Here is a 17518-nt window from a genome sequence, read left to right on the forward strand (position 1 = left end):
TTCAGACCTGTATAGACATTGCATGCCACTATATGTAGGTTGTGTTCCTTCATGGCTAGTCAAACATGTAAAACTAATAAGTGACTTGTCCAAATCTGCCTCAGTCAGTGGCAAGCCCAGGGCAGGAATATGGGATTTCCTGGCATCCTGTCTCGTTCTTAATCAGCTAATCAGTCCCTTTCAGTATATCCCAAGTTTTTAATGACTGTGAATCTATTTATCGCATCTAAATAAGAATGCTTTCTGTTGCAAAGCATGAATAAGGGAAGAGCAAGGTTTAGTACTAACAGTGTGCCTTCCCTGTAACACAGAACGATCCATTTTAAAATTTTGCTATTAGGAAAGGAAACATCATAAACTCCTTTAGTTCTTATTATCTGGTTTTACTTTATTTAAATGTGTTTTTTTAAGCAAGCAAAACATAAAAACTTCCCATACTGTGATTGATGACCTTTCTCATAGAATCTGTGAACAGGAACAGCAGAAGAATATTGGAGCAATTAAGAAGTTTCTGCAGAGGCTGTACACATCAAAATGACTGGGACAGGCATTCAGCTGGATCATTGCCCCTTATACCTCAACTACTGTCAAATCAACTCTAACAGCACCCATGAAGACTGTTTTAGGCACATCAGCAAAATGCCACAGTGAACTTTGAGCAGCAATTAAAGGTATAAAATATATTGGCCTTGCAGTAACTTAAGTTGAGCTCCTCAGTAACATCTGTCCAGGCACTAATATCTTACCATTTACTATTTTTCTTGCCTTACAGATATTGGCTGTGAAGATAACACTCAAATTTTTTCACACAAGCCCCAGACTTTTTAATGTGTAAAAGCTAAACTAACCATAATGACATAGAACATTTGTGTGGACACTCTCCCTTTGAAATGCTAGTTAATAATGCAAGTAATTCAATGGAATGGAAAGAAATTTAGGCCAGATGGCAATGAAATGAATAAGTCAATTGTATATTAATATCTGCTGTTCTGGAATTGTTTTAACATCTTTTTTAGTAATGCAAGACTGGAAGACACCTTCTTGGGCACTGAGATGTGCTCTTTCTTGATGATATTGTCATCTACAGCCTCTTTCCTGTACTTACCATACTGTTTTGATGCAGTGAAGTTCTTGCCCTCATTGCTTCCATTACAGGGCTATCCTAAAAAAACATTGGCTTTAATCCTTAGAATGTTTTTAATAGAGCCCTAGAATAGCTGACTGAGAGAAGCCTCTGGAGGTTATCTGCTTGAGACCTCGTTTGGAGCAGGGCTAGCACGGAACAGGCTGCTCAGGGCCCTGCCCATCAAGTTTTTAATATCTCCAGGGATGAATATTCTTTCCATTGAAATCTGAAAATGTCAGTGCCAAAACTGTGCTCTAGCTTGAATAGGTCATCTTGTTGTCCAGAGCTTGTACCTTCATTTAATTTATAAAATAAAACCGTATTACTTCTCAGCTTTCATTTTTGTAAGAGGAGGATTCCCTCTTTCCACCTTGTCTCTATATTTGTTTTCATTTTTTCAGTCACTGACAACCAGCTCACTTCCAGATAATACCTGAAGAGTTTTAAAGTTAACTTCTTTGTATTTTGTGTTCTTGTGTCTTGTCTCTGACCTTATGGTGGCATCTCGTACATCACTGGTAACGTATGAATTCAGCCCAGTTACAGTTTGGGTAGTTCTGCCATGAACAATGCAGAACTTTGATTTTTCTCATTCTGAATGTAGTCTCTGGATAAATGCTTCTGTTTTGAGGATGCAAGGTGAATCGGTGATATTTTTCCAGGTAGCTACCCCTGCAGCTACTCCAGTATAAAGCAGTATATAACACCTTAAGCCAAAAAGTTTTATTTGTTTTCTTCTTTGTGGATTGAGATGTGGTTTGTTTTTGTAAAAAATGATATTTATTTGGACTGACAAGGTAAGAAACTTTCCAGGATCTTCTCATGTTCTTTGGTGCTGATATATTCTGTAAACTGAGATTTGAAGATACATTTTTCAAGGGGATGGAGTATTTCAGCCTAAAAAGGAGTTGGTGATACATATTATGCATAAAAGGGTTTCAGAAAAAGTTAAATAGCATCAAGTGGGTACTGGTAATGTATTTTAAAATCAGTTTGTTTTTTCTTCTTTTTGTCCCCTTACGACACTCCTACTTTCCTTTTAAATTTTATGGTTTCTCCTGTAAGTACAAGAATTGTTTCACTATATTTGAGTGGTTTCTAAAGCAGGCAAAATGACCAATCCCCATTTAATGAAGAGAAACATGAATTTCAGTTTATTTGTGCTCTTTAAATCCTCTTCTTCTCAAGCTAAAGTCTAATTGCAATTTATGAAAGAATGTTCTCTGAGTGTAGACAGAAGCCTGAAGCGGCAGGAAAGAAAAATAAACTCTGGGCTATAGAAAGCACAGTCTAGAAAGATCTTTGCTAGCTAAGTTATTAGCCAATTGAGGCAATCATGAGTGTCCTTGTTTCTGCAACCACATAGGAAAGCCACAATATGGACGAGGGACAGTTTTTCTTGAGGGAATGGTAAATGCAGAATTTGAATCAATGCTCACTGATGTCAAGGGCCAGAGAAGTGAGATGCAAATAGAACTGGCTATTGACTGGGTGACAGTGCTGCTGCTATCATTATGCATGTGATAACTGTACCATGATACTAGCAATGTTGTACATTTCTGTGCAATCCATACTGCTTGTTTTCAACTTAGTCTTTGTGATTGACCTCTTCTTTCTCTAAGGAGCTACAACCACAGGGCTTTTTTTTTGGCTGTTGATGCAGGTACCTCTCAGTAAATGTCTAGGTTGAATGTGAAACATTATTTATCTGCTAAATGAGGGAGCTTTCTTTCCAAGAGATAGCCTGTTTCTTTTCTGAATGCATACAATATAAAAGTGTGTGCCATTATTAATAAATAAGGCATTGGGTAGGCTTTGTCTGGAAGTCTTATTGAAAGTAGCTATTACTATCCAGTAACTTGAGGAACGCATAATTGCCTTTGGGATATTGAAGCATGGAATAATTAGAGTGCAAGTTTGAGAAAACAGTGTTGTAACTCCAGAGAAGGATGATTTGCCACAACTGACTAATTTTTAGGCTTAATTTTTTTCCTGATTTATCCATGAATACTGCACAATTAAGTGTTTCAGAATACAAATGAATTATCAATTGTTTTGTGTAGAGATGTTTCAAAACCATGCTAATGCCAGTTATCTAAAATCAATGGTGGTTGACTCTGCCCTTCAGTTTTCTGATATTGCTATTTAGGATTTTAAGATTATTGTGGGCAAACTAGTCAGTAAACAAATTGACTGCTATTGAAAAGAAATCTTGTGTGGCAATGCTAAGTTCAGATGCAGCATCCGTTGTCTCATTAGAATTGAGCATCTCTCAATTCTGTCAAGCTTTAATCTTTTCACAGAAAGTGTAATTGGGCTATAGCTAGTTACAAACAGGAAAGTTTGTCTGGCTGCTTAGTCTGGCTACTGCTAGGGAAGACTGGAGCAAATGAGCTTTTGTGATTATGAAACCTTCAGTGCCTGCTTGTATGCTTCCTCTTTCAGTAGAGAAAGGGAGAGCTGGACTTAGTTTTGCCCTTAGTTCTGTTTCCTTCCATCTCCAGGTCTATTTGCTGTAGGGTCAATCGTTTACAGCTGTGGAAAGTATGGGAGGAAGAGTCTTTTTTTCTGTATTGTTTTTCAATCACATCTGTATACTTCTCTGTACATGCGAAACATATATTTACTAGGAAATGTGTGGACTGAAGATAAGGGCTTCTAAAGGTGTCATTAAAGCAATCTGCAAAAGCTACAGTGAGAACTTCTACCCAGGCCCTTCAGTATTATCTGATTGATAATCCCAGTACATCTTAATCTGTCACAACTTTAAGAGTAAATCTGTTATCTTGCCTGGAAAACAGATAATAGAGTTATAGGACAAGAGAGGATTTTTTTTTTTTTTTAGTTTGCAAATTCTCAAACTGAAAATCTTTCAGCAACGTGTACTTGCTCTTCAAATCTCATCTTGTCTCACATGTGTGAATGTTACAATTGGCAATCCAGAGCTCTTTATATGTTAGGAACTGTGCATAAAAATTAATTCAAGCAAAATGTAATTTATAAGAATAATAACATACTTTCCAAATGTTTCCTGTGTTAATCATGGTGAAGACAGTTACTATAGTACCACTGCTAGATTTTATTGTAAATAAAGTAATTCAGTGGTACATGTTCTCTTCAGAGTGTTACTGTTTGTTTAAAAGAAGTGAAGGATGCCAGTAGGAGATGGTAAGACAACCTTTTGTTTTCTGTTGAGTGAATTCTATGCTTAGTAACATTTTGATACAAAAGCAATAGAGCAGTGTTTATTTTCAGGAAAAGGTTCTGAACTTTGCTATTTGTCAATGGATATTTCTAGAATTTATGTACATATAAGAAGCAAAAAGAGTAAAGCATGTGTACCAAGTTTTCTGCCAAAATAAATAGTAGACCCAGTACAAATAGTTCACCTAAGTTATTAACTGTGTGGTAAATAAACACATTGAAGTTTGCTTACTACTGTTTACTCAAGGCATTTTGCTGCCATGAGGCTGGATATACCACTGAGACTTCCAATTAAATGTCACTGAGGAGCCTGTGAAAAGGTTTGACTCCAAAAACGCACACAGGAGTCATTGGGCAGTTTTATTGGTAAATGTGGTTGCAACTTGATTACAAATTTCCAAAACCAGATTCCTGATATATTAAAAAGGGTTCAGAATAGTTTGTGCATACCAGTCTTGAAGGATGTGTTAAGGCCTTTGTAGCACCTTTATAGCAGCAAACACACCCTCCTTACTAAACAGGTACTTCCATAGGTGAAAACTTTACTCACTGAGTTGCTTGAGATGAGAATAACATTCATGATGTAGCTGCCATGCCCTAGATTCTTATAATCCAGAGGGATTCTACTTCAGTTAGGTTTTGCTCTTTTTCTGTTGGTCCATCTCCAGCCTTCTGTGTTAATTGCCTTCATTCTGTTTTTCCTGCTGGATGTTGCATTGATATATCTGCTTTCATGCTTTGGACCATCATTTAATTCAGCCTGTCATTTACATTACTACTGAGTTAAGTAAAACCTTTTATTCAATGTCTACTATCAGCTTTTTCTTATAGTTGAATTGTTAATAAGTTATTGTCAATAAACTAGATCCAGAGGTATTTGTCGGTGTATTAAAGGAATTTTTACATGACTGAAGAAACTCCAATCAATTTCTTACTAATCTCTAATCTGGCACACAATGAAGTTGTGGTCAAAACAGAGATGAAACACCTTGACCTGGCTCTTCAGGCACCTGGAAGAACTCGGAAGCAGATGGGAGCTGGCATAAGAGGATAGGTGGGGAGTCTCCCTATGGAGAGGAAGGGTTGAAGAACTCTGCAAAACCAGCTTTCAGCCAGTGGTTGAGACAGAGCTTCTGGCAGGATATAGCATCCAGCATAAGTATAGGTGTGTTAGATTTTAGCACAAGCCCGGCTAGGTAGAAGATTTTCCTCCATCCAGTGAGTTATCTTCGCATATGTTGTTTTTCTGTAGTTTTTATATAAACCATTTTGTAAAATTTACAGATTTGAAATGGAGGCAAAAGGTGAAGTTGACCTTATTTCCAGGTTAATAAAGCTGTCTGCCGAGGTTTTGGTCCAGACTCTTGAAATGTTAAAATTCACCTTATTTGTTAATGAGTAGCATCACAGCCTTTGTTTTCTTTCCCATTGTGTGCAGTGTTCATTAGAGCAAAGTAGGAGAAAGCAATAAAAACACAAGTGGCCTTTTTGGCACCTGGGTTACATGTGAAAAAGAACTGCTAAATCATTTCAACTCCAAGTGTTAATTACTTTGCTGCACATTGGCACATTAAATGTGTAGCAAAAATATATTTCTTTTTAGGTGCTGTTTGTGTATGATGTAGTTTGCCAAGTGTATCTTGTTGAATTTTGTGAGTTTTCTTTTTGTAGTCAAATTTTATTTAATTTCATGTACCAGGTGTCTCTAGTGGAAATGTGTGTCTTGAACTGAGCCCTTAATGCTTGCTTAATTTCAGTATGTGAAGAAGAGCTTTCACAAAATCCAACTGGAAGAATTCTTTAGGTCAGGTGAAGTCTTTTAATTCATAGGAAAAGTATCTCTTAGTGTGGAAATTCCTGAAAGCCATTTTACGAGGATGCAGGAGCAATCCTGCTTCATACTGAAGTGGGAACTTAGAACTGATTGTCAGATTCAAGTTTGTGTGACTGCAGCATCTCATTATATGTATGTGTGTGTATGTGTATGTATATGTGTATATATATATATATTACATAATTCCTAACAGTGATCCTATATAAGGTCCTGTCTTGTACCTTACTTATTGTCTAGCCTTTGTAGAGCCTTAATTTTCCTTCTGGATAAAATCAAAGCTGGATCTTTTCATTCCTGTAATAATGCAATTCACATCTGTATGAAATATCTCTTAAGGCTCATGTGACATAAGAGGCAATCACAGCTAAAAGAAAATGGATAGACTGTAAAACGGCTCCTAGAAGAAAAGTAATTTTCTGAGATTCATGAATTGCTCTCTAATTCACAAATAATGCAGTATGTATTTAGGTTGCTATAAAGAGTAATTACTGAATACGGAGTTCAGAATTCATAATAAAGCAAAAGCATATCTGGAATTGTTGAGTAAAGATGAACTATAAAAATACATACTTCTAATATTTAACTACTTCTCTTCATAAATCGCTTGCTAATAAATGCAAAACAAAGGGCATCAGAAGAAAAATCACTTTTTTAAGGAAAATAACTTTCAAAACCACTTTTGTCCATCATAAATTCTTCTGCAAATAGTGGGTACAAAAGTCTGTTTTATGTATTGAAAAAAAAAAACCAATCTTCAAACTGCTTTTCCTTCTCTCTCTTCTGTTGTCAATTAGAAACAAGAATCAACAAAACTGGATAGATGGAAGATAGACTGTTAGTCCAGTCTTGATATAACTTAATAGTGAAAACTTCATTAGATTCCTTAAATATGAAGGCACCTGCAGAATTGTTAACAGACTTATTGCAACAAGGTTAAGATGGAACAAAGGCTCTTGGAAAGCTACTGTGTTATAAGATCCAGCTAGTACAGCTCTTCAGAAGTGAGATTCTGTGTGTACCAAAAGCCTACAAGAAAAACACAGGCCTATATATAATTCTGGCTGCTAGCAGATGTGATTGTAAAGCCCTGGTTCAGTTCTGTTTTAAAGCAGCTTTGGAATTCGTCTTGTCATTGTGGTTTAAGCCCAGATGGTAACTAAGAACCATGAAGCCATTTGCTCACTTCCCCTTTTTGTCCCACTCTGGGTGGGAGGGAAGGGTGTAAACAGCATGGGTTGAAATAAGAACAGTCCAGGAGAGTATAATATAAAAGTATGACTAATAATAATAATGTTAAAGGAGATAACAAGGGGAGATAATAGAAAACTAAAAAGGGAGAGAAAACCAAATCACTAAACACAAGCGATGCACAATACAATTGCTCTACACCCACTGACTAATGCCTGACCTGAGCAGTGGTCTGGCTCCTCCGGGTGACTGATTCTAGTTTATGGAATGACGTTTAGGGCATGACGTACTGTGGTATGGAATACCTCTTTGGCTAGTTTGGGTCCAGTGTCCTGTCTCTGCTGCCTCCTGGCTTCTTGTGCCTCTCCTCACTAGCAGAGCATGAGACTGAAAAGTCCCTGATCAGAGTAAGTGCTACTCAGCAACAGCTAAAACGTCAGTGTGTTATCAGTATTTTTCTCAAATAAAGCTGAAACACAGCACTGCACCAGCTACTAGGAAGGAGAAAAATAACTGCTACAGCTGAACCCAGGACGGTCATGAAAATTGTTTTATTTAGGCAGAAAGCACATGGAAACTCAGTCTCAAGTGTTTGAAGAGAGCTTCTAAACTGAGCTTTGATCATTGATTTTACTGGCATTGAAGTTAATACAAGCTTCATTGGAAGCTGAAACACCTGTGCTTTCATCCACAAAATATAGCGCAGAAGAAGAAACGCTGCTAGTGTTAAACATCACTGGAAAATGCAGAGGAGCAGAAACATTGTTCAAATGTAAAATACTAAGACAAAATAGTTACATTTTATCAAAACTGGGGTTTAAAATTAAGCTGTTCTGATATTTAAATATTTAGCTACCCACAAGAATATTTTGACTACTCAAAGTTGCTTAGTTGTCAGTAATTATTTACTAACCTTATCCTTCAGGGTTGATAGACATACTTGTGTCCTAGTGTCCAAAACACTCTGCCTCTACCAGAGCAATATACTTCCAGATATAGCTAAGACAAAATGCCTTTGAAAAGTCTCAGAGAGATAGGATGTTTCGCTGGGACATGGGGAGCATGAAAAGATCAAGTATTCTCTGCTGTATTTTGATGAGTCAGCTCATTTGGCAGCTGATGATTCTTGGTACAATTGGTTTTTTTCATGATAACCTACTGACGGTCTCAATGGTGGTTTTATTCCAATGAGGACTAGAGGACTGAGCCCCTATCAACAGCCTCTATTACTGTTGACTCTGAGTTTGCTTAATCTACACAGGTGTTATCAAAGCATATTTTCCCAATTTTTTATTTTCAATATCCTTGATAGGACCCTCTGTGTCTGATGTAAGAGTGCGTAAGTTTTTGTTATTGGGGGCAGGAATTTTTGAAACTCAGTCTTGTTGTTACTGCTCCAACAGCTTTTGTGATGGTCAGTATTGCATGGGTGGAGTAACACAGCCATTTTCCAGACCCCATCAAGAGCACAAGGACACACGGAGTGAGTGGAAATAATAGCAGTGACCATCTGTGTTCTTTGTTGTTGTCAGTGTAGAGTCAGTGAACCTGTTCAGTCTTGTGAGCCTGATATGCATCATGGCAACAGAAGAACGATTATAAGCAATGCAAGTCAAACAATATCAATGATGTATAGAAATGAAAGGAATTCTCTGTTTCTGAACCCCAAAGATAACCTTTAAATAGCTGTTGGTAGCTGTATTTTCAGGACTCTAAATTCTTCATGTTTCCCTGTCTATTCTATCTCTAGGGATGAAGCCAGGAGAAGAAATATCTGTGGAAGCTCAGTGCAGGCAGTATTAGCAAAGTTCTAGAGAGGTAAGTGGCTTTGAATTCCTTATTAAACTTGCTAGATTGTAGTGAGACTAAAGCTAAATGTTAAGGCCACAAAGACAGGGTTAGGAAAAGTAGAGGCTGTTTGTCAGAATAACTGCAGTATTCAACAAAGTATGCTTAAAAATATGTAATCATAGGTCTGGCTTTCTTTTGGCTGCTTCCTGTATTTCAGAAAAATTTAGGTTAGAAACCAACGCTGTAGCTTCTGATCCTGAATGAATCATGGTATTCAGGAAGTTACAGAAGGGTGAATTAAAAGTTGGCATCTTTTGAAATCTGTAAGTTTTGATTCCTGGTTGACAGTAGCATCTCAAGTCCATGTTAAAGCTAGAGTAACATTTAGGATCAGGAACAGTAGAACTAACAGCCTGGATGACTGCTAGAAGAGAGAATTTTTGGGAAGCAAAACCTAGCACCAGGAATTTTAAATTACTTGATCTTAGGTTTTGGGTTATGATAGGGTCTTAAATTGGTAATATGTGGAGTCAGGAATAGCAAGGACAACATAAAGTGAATGTTACAGTATTTGTCATATTCCAAAGAAGTTAACTGAGGATTGGTAATGGATGGTTTCCTATTGCTTATTCTTATGAGTTAGTTGTAGTAGGCTCTTGTAACTTCATTGGAGTTTCTGAGTATCTTTGAAAGTTCTCAGTTGGAAAACAAATGTGTACAGTGTTGATAGTTGACAGGTACAAATTCAACTGGCTGAAGCCGTTTTCTCTTTAGACAATTGCTGATTTTTTGAGCTTGTATTTGTTACAAAAGGACACTTCGAGTTATGACCTCTCTCCTGGATGGTTTGTTTTTTAAACCAGTGACAAAGTTGCATATCCGGAGATTGCCGTTTCTCATATGCTCTTAGAGCCAAATTTTGTATCAAAAGTTTTGTATATTGGCTTTCAGTCTTATTTGTAGATTCCCAGTAGCATCCTCTAGCCATTTTCATTGGTTTCACTTAGAAGCTTCCTCAAAGTCATGGCTTTTTGCAGGACATATTTTCAAGACAGAGTTTCTAAGAAGTAGTAGTAGAAAGTATAAAATTCAAATCAACTGACTGCTGACTACATGGCCACTTAATAAAGAACTGTTCAGAGTTTATGTGAATCTTGTGGTGTTGTCAATAGATTATTATTTATTGTGATGCCACCTGAATCCTATGATGTTGAGGTACCCCCACATCACAGATTGTTCTTATCTCTTGACTGTTTAATTGGCACATCTTAAATTATGTTATGCAGATGTGACAACTTGAAATGTTTTGTACAAGAACGGATGCCCTGTTGCACAAAAACATGATACAGTTTTTCCATTTAAGGAGTCATTTAAGAGCTTAAATGGTGTTATTCTCTTAGGCTTTTCTTTTCCAAAGGAAGTGGCACCAGTGGATGTCTCCAAATGTTTTTGAAATTCAGTATGAGTATGTGTTTTCCTATCAAAATATCAAATATTGGAAAACAAGTGTGACAATTTCTGCTTCCTAGTAACTGGAATAAGCATTGGATGTGAAATTTCCTTAAGACATACAGGGCTGGTTTTAAAAGGAAAAGCTTATTCGCAAATAAACTGTTTACAGTATGTAATGAAATGAATAATATAATTCTTGTGGAAGGTGGACTTTTTAGCTGCCTCTTTCACAGAAGGTAAAGAGAAACATTAAAAATACATTTGCCACTGATAGGTTGAATTCATTTTAGCTGGCATAAATAGGACAGATGAGCTATTCAAATGTCTGATGAGCACTATATTATGAAATATTTATCACCTTCTCATGGTCATTGCATGAGAGACCAATAATTTGTTTTCTCTCAGCACTGGTATTTTGTGGCGCTTATAATAAATTATACATTGCAAGCTTACATCCTTCACCCTTTTTCTATTTACCTATCTAGTCTGAGATCTCATTCATCAAAATGTAGCTGCCTCTGGGACAAAAATGAGGCTACAAATTCATGTATTCTAAAAAATCATGGAATTTATAATGCATAATGGTACTGGGGGCAAAATGGATAGAGAGTATCATACCAAACAGCTGACCTTTAAAGGGAGGAAATGGAAAGAGCAGAATATTTAGAGAAGTATAAATATATGTATAGGCAGATGTTCACCTTGGTCGTGCTGTCTGCTGATTTTGATTTAGGATAACACCTCTGAACAATCAAAGCTGTTCAGATTTTTGCTTATTACCAAGCTTAAGCCAGTGTCATGGATTTAGTTCTTATTATGACCACTGAATTCCCTAAAGTGTTCTATGTTGGAGTACTAGAAATTGTCTTTTATTTGCTTTGCATTGATGCAGAGGATTTAATGAAGGAAATATTAGGATGAAATGAAAAATAGCATTCCCAAATGATAGTTTTTAGCATTAAAGACCCTATATCTAAATACTGTAAAGACAAGAAGATGTATTTCAAAAAGTAAAAACTTGGTTCTGGGATTGCTTTAAAATATTAAGATAATTGGGACCCTTTAAATCTCAAACATCATTCTTTTTCAATGTGGGGGAGAAATAATCCTCTTATTTGTATTGCCAAATTTTAGTCAGGGTCCCCTGTTTTTCATTCTCAAGAATTCCTGCTTAGGACATTAAAGCAGAACTGTGCTCCTGCACAAGAAATGGTGATGTTGTCTTGAGCTGTTCTGTGTTAGATAGTGAGTGTTTTTGTCTTTCTTGCTGCTTCCAACCAGAAATCATTTGGCCTCAGTGTAGAGATAAGTCCACCCATTGCCTTTGTCGGCTTCATCAACACTCTGATTTAGTTTCCTGAACAAGTTCATTATTCACTGCTCAAAAAGTCTTTAGAGATTTATCATTTCTGCAAAGTGCATAAGCCTGTAAATTAATTTCTCATAACAAAATCATTCAAAATGATCACTCTACAGGATTTTTAAATGACCTTCTACTTGGATGTTATAGGGAAAATAAACCTGGAGCCTTTCTCAATCAATCCAGTTGAAATACTGTATACATTTTGACCATAGAGTCCCCTGGTAAGGTACGGTTTTGGAGTTTGTGTTGCCCAGAAATGTGTGAAATTTATTAATTTATTTTTTAATGAGAAACTTAAGCATGTTAATTCTTGTGTCTATGGAACATAGTGTTTCACTTTAACAGTGTAGGGATCAAGATTGCAGGTCTTTGAAAGCTGCACTTGTATTTTAGGAATCTCAGAACTTTTAAAGGCACAGTAGACTTTATTTGCTGATCCCCCATTTTAACACTTTAACAGGACCAAATTTTAGTTCCATAATTTCAAGTGCTCTTAAGGGGGCTGAAGCACCTCTCGTATGAAGACAGGCTAAGTTGGGGCTGTTCAGCCTGGAGAAGAGAAGGCTGCATGGAGACCTCATAGCAGCCTTCCAGTATCTGAACAGGACCTATAAGGATGCTGGAGAAGGGACTGTAGTGATAGGACAATGGGTAAGGGTTTAAACTTCAACAGGGGAAGTTCAGAGTAGATATAAGGAAGAAGTTCTTTACTGTGAGGGTGCTGAGGCACTGAACAGGTTGTCTGAAGAAGTGGTAAATGCTCCATCCCTGGCAGTGTTCAAGGCCAGGTTGGACAGAGCCTTGGGTTTCAGTCTAGTGTGAGGTGTTCCTGCCCATGGCAGGAGGGGTGGAACTGGGTGATCTTAAGGTCCTTTCCAGCCCTAACTGTTCTATGATTCTGAGCATGTGCTGATAAATCAGTGTGTGTTAGGTCTGGTAGCAGCAGTGTAGCTCTGTCTTGCTCTTGTGACATCCATAGAAATTCCAGATACCACATAGTCTCCATAGCTCTAGCGTAGCCACAAGCTGGCAATTAGATGCCCCGATGATACCTGTTAAGTCGGAGAACATTGAAATATTAACTGTGTAGTTAAGGTAAACAGACAGAGATCATTGCTATCTGGAATTTGATTTTAAGAAGGTGTGTTTATACGGATATTAAAAACAATTTGCTTGATGCAGGATTTTCCCATTTCCAGGAGAAGGCGGCTTTCAGGTTTGCAGTACCTAATCTACTGGTGTTGTCTCCAATTTACCATTTGTCCATCATAACCCTGTGGTCCCACGGGTATAATTTGCCATTGTATAGATTTTTATTATTCTTTTCTTGGAATCATTCTCAGCATTTCCACTGAACAAAGGTTTGGTTCCTTTCATGAAAATGATGCTGGAAACATATTATGCCAAGAAATATTCCTTCTGACTGTACAGAAAGATTTTCTTACTGCTAATTCCAGAGTGTAGTGACAGTTGCATGAAGATTTTTAGATGTAAGTCTATTCTTAGGAAGAGAGAAAAGGAAAAAAATTACAAAAGTAAAAGTTGTTAGTCCCGCATTGGTAAAAGCTGTTAGTCCTGCATCGGGATCCCTGCGTACTGAGTACTGTGTAAACACAGGGAAAGCATGTGTGTTCTTTGCATATTTTATTAGTACATAATTTAGAATTGATTTAATAACTTTCAAGGAGTTAGTGAGATCATTTGTTGCAAACAAATTATCCAGTAAAACAGTCTTTTCCCTTTAATTGTTTTTGTTTGTATATACACATGCAGATAAATACATATAGACATAACTGCTAAATGTGTTTGCTATTTCTGTACGCAAATTATGCTATCAGCTGGTTTTAGAATTGCTCTGTTTGCAGTTGATGATGTAAGGATGGAATTAGGTACAAAAGAGGAGCTTCACTGTCACTGACTTTCAACACTGACTTGCCCTTTGTGCTCTCAAAAGCTTTCCCTTTCTCTATTCTGCTGTTGTTTCTATAATCAATTACTTCTGCCTGAATTACAATGTGGGTTGTTTTTTTGTTTGGAGCTTTTTTTTTTTGTTTGTTTTATTTTTGCTTGTGATTTGCTTGTTTTTTTCAGGTGAATAATAAATTATGAATAATGGGTAATCACTTCTTCGTAAGGAAAATTTATGGAGTTAATGATGAAAGCTTTTGGACTTCATGAGGAAACCTGAGGTAATGTTGGCCTCATCTAAAAGAGCAGGACTATTTGGTACAAGAATGTGCTCATGAACAACTTTAGCATTCATGCAATGCCATTTTATTATTACTGTTGTTATAATTGTAATATTTTGATTAATGTTATGATAGTAATCTGTATAAATTAAAAGAATTTAATCATATTCTAGAAGAACAGTTATGTTCTCATACTTCAGTCTTTCCACACTGCACAAGGATGGCATGAAAAGGCATACTTTTGGTCTTATAGCAATTTTTTTCCTCAGTCTAGATAAGATAACTTAGTTGCATAAAACAGTTTTCAGCTTTGTCATGGGAATGACATCCAAAGGTATAATAATGCTTCCAAGAAACAAATGTGAACTAAAGCATTCTCTCAGCCAATTTAAAAACTTGACAAAAGGAAGGGAATACAAGTTGACAAATAAAGCCAGATATTTGTGTATCAAAAGGTACCAATATACAACAAGGGTATTTACACCTTCAGTGATTCTAGGAGTAAGCGTGGAAAGATTGTTAAATTATTTTCAGTAAAATGTTCTGTTAAAAATCAAGGCAAATAATTTGTAAGACTTCTTTCAAACTTGTGGGCAACCTGTTTAGATAAAAAATACCCTAGTTTCTCAGTCAAATTCTGACTTCAAGTTCTTTATTTCACAACTGTCCACTCTCTTCTTGTTCTTGCAGACTACTTTAAATATATATTTCACTATAAGATTACTCAGTCACTTTCTGACTCTTTTTAGGAGCTGATTTGCTGGGAGAGGGAGGGCTATAGGGGAATTCCAATCTGCGGTTCGAATTGTTCTATGCAGCTCATGGCTTTATTTGAGTGACAACTAGCTTGCTGTCTCCACTATAAAGCATATCTTCAGGATTATGCAGTCTTGACAGACTCCAGTTGCCACAATGCTCACTACTTCACAGGCACTTACCTAGGCTGGTCCTTAAATTTGTATTTATAACATAGTCACTCTGTCTGAAGGGGTAAACACTCTACTTAAATACAGCCTAGTAGGCTTTCCCTTTTTACTCAGGTTACAGTGATGGAGGAGCCTTAGAGTTTGTTGTCTGGTCTGATAAAATGGTTGGAAGGGGCATGGCTACTTGAACTTTCTTATTAATCCAAACAAAAATACCAAACTGGCTGAATTTGTATTTAAGGCCATATAAACTGAACTATGTATCTTACGCACAAACCCCTGTTTTACTTAATACTTGTTACTGAGCTATGGACTCTCTGATATCCAGCAAATATTTATGCTTGTTTCTGCTGGTATAGAAGTTCCAAGTTCTGTTTGTTCTGCAAATCCATAGGCCTCGTGGGGCTGGTGGTGGAGCTGTTAACAACTCAGCAGATGTGAGATTACACAGAATACTGCTCCATACTTGAGATTTTAGAGGACATGATGATGCTTTGATCAATAAAGACTGAACGTGGACGTGAGCAAAGACTCCTGAAGGACAGACTGTTTTCAAAGTGTATTTCTAATTTTACATATTTCATATATAAGTAGGAAGGCTTTTTTGCTAATGGACTTGATTGTCATCATGTGGATAGTGCTTAGTCCTACTTTAAGGAGAATGTACTGCAACAGTGAAGCAGAACAAAAGACGCTCTTCTACCATGCAGTGTAGGCTGTCTGTTAGTGAATTCAGTCTTTCATTTTGTTAATAAAAATGTTTAAATACCCACCCTCCCCCCCCCACCTTAAGTGATCATGAACCTCAAAAAAGAGCAACAGAAAGCCAAAATACTCAAGAGAAAGCTAAACATCTTCTTTTCAGGAGTACATATGAGAGAGTATGATAAAATGAGTTTTGTGAGATGCTACCTATATGCTAGCTTAACATTTTTATACAAAAAGTGCTTTTAATTGAAAACTCTTCCTGATTTCTCTGAAAGGACTATAGTTATAGTAGAATTAATATTAAATTTTTCTAGTTATAATTGATTACTCTTGTTCTGAAGCTTGAAATTTGCCAGACTGTTTTTTTAGTCTATTTTCTTTAATGTCCTTTACTAACAGGTGTATGTGATGAATGCTAAAGTTTATTTTGGGATGAACCCATCTAGCCAGTCATTTCCAAGAACAGTTAATTATTATCGTGTTGTTTGTATTGAAAACATTAAAACTCAAATAGTTCAAAAGCATAAGCAGGCACAAAGCAAAGCCTGTTATGGTACTGTTTACCAACAGATTTATAATTACAAAAAAAATTAAGCATGAAACAGAACACTTTTCATTTTCTGCCTTAATAGTATGAAATATTTGATGTTTCTTTACAGATTACTCTGGAAAAGCTTTGAAAGTGAATAATTCTGAAGGTTGTCATGGTATTTTAGCAGGACCCAAACATATCGCCTTTAAAACACCCGTGTCCTTTTTCCTACAGATAATCTGAATGCCCAAGGAAAGGAGAGAGGCTATTCCAGAACTCAGCCCTCCAATCACAATAATTATAATACATAAAATAATTTCATGAGGAATAATACATAATGCCAGTGTTTCTCTCTCATAAATGCCTTTATTTAAAGCTGTAATACAAAACTATGGAATACCTTAAAGAGTGTATGAGTTACACACTGTTTGAATTTGAAGGCTATATCTAAATGCCTCTAGTCCCATGTATCTACAGTTCTGATAAAGAAATTCAGATTATTCTCAGTTCATCTCTCTGTCTTTACATAAGCAATGCTGTCTGTGCAGGATATATCATAGGAGATTCTGCTTTCATTCATCAGTGCTCTTAAATGAAATTTGTTAGTGTGTATGAGAAATATCATCAACTTTTAGGAACTAGATATTCCCTTGAAAAGCAGTAACTGTTTTCCTTTTTTGTCTTTTATACCTTTGCATTTGAAGAGGAGATTTAGTAAACATCCTTTCCAAAGCTTATCCTTGGCAGCTGATCCTTGGGAACTGATTTGTAGAATAGTTTTAAAAACCCCACAGCAGTTGTTTGAGCCTTCTGTTGAGGGGAGCATGCAGCCTTTCCAGTCTCTCAGGGCATAGAACACCTTCTGGAAGCTGCCTCTTCAGGTATAGCAAACCATTTTCTTGTGTTCATGGCTATTGTCTGTGTTGTTCATCCCCACAAAGAGCAGATTATCTTCATGGAGCAATTATGCAGTGTAAGTAACTGCTGTATACATCTGACATATATCAATATCAATAGCTGATTGCAGTCAGAAGCCTCCTGAAGGCCAAATCCTTGTCTTCCTAAATGGAGGAGGATGTCTGCACTCTGTGTTCTGCACATGGCTGTTATAGCAGGAGGGTCATTTATGTAAGTAATGCCTGAGCTGGTGTCAAGGAATCGACTGCAGGGAAGGTGAAGATCTCAGTGGGAGGTTTGTGTTTGTA

The 17518-nt window shown here is 36.7% G+C and overlaps 1 long non-coding RNA gene across 1 annotated transcript in view; it reads left to right on the forward strand.

Annotated features, from left to right (window-relative positions):
* The first annotated feature begins 5347 nt into the window (after window positions 1-5347).
* Window positions 5348-17518, forward strand: part of LOC130597663 (uncharacterized) — a 155126-nt gene continuing 142955 nt past the window's right edge. Inside the window, exons 1-2 of the long non-coding RNA XR_008971841.1 lie at window positions 5348-5495; window positions 9103-9170. This is a non-coding gene — a long non-coding RNA (uncharacterized LOC130597663). The remainder of the gene's footprint in view (window positions 5496-9102; window positions 9171-17518) is intronic.

Source organism: Pezoporus wallicus, unplaced genomic scaffold (genome assembly GCF_028554395.1).
Source record: "Pezoporus wallicus isolate ANWC-B61680 ecotype Strahan unplaced genomic scaffold, APGP_CSIRO_Pwel_v1 contig_6783, whole genome shotgun sequence".
Classification (NCBI taxonomy): Eukaryota; Metazoa; Chordata; class Aves; order Psittaciformes; family Psittacidae; genus Pezoporus; species Pezoporus wallicus.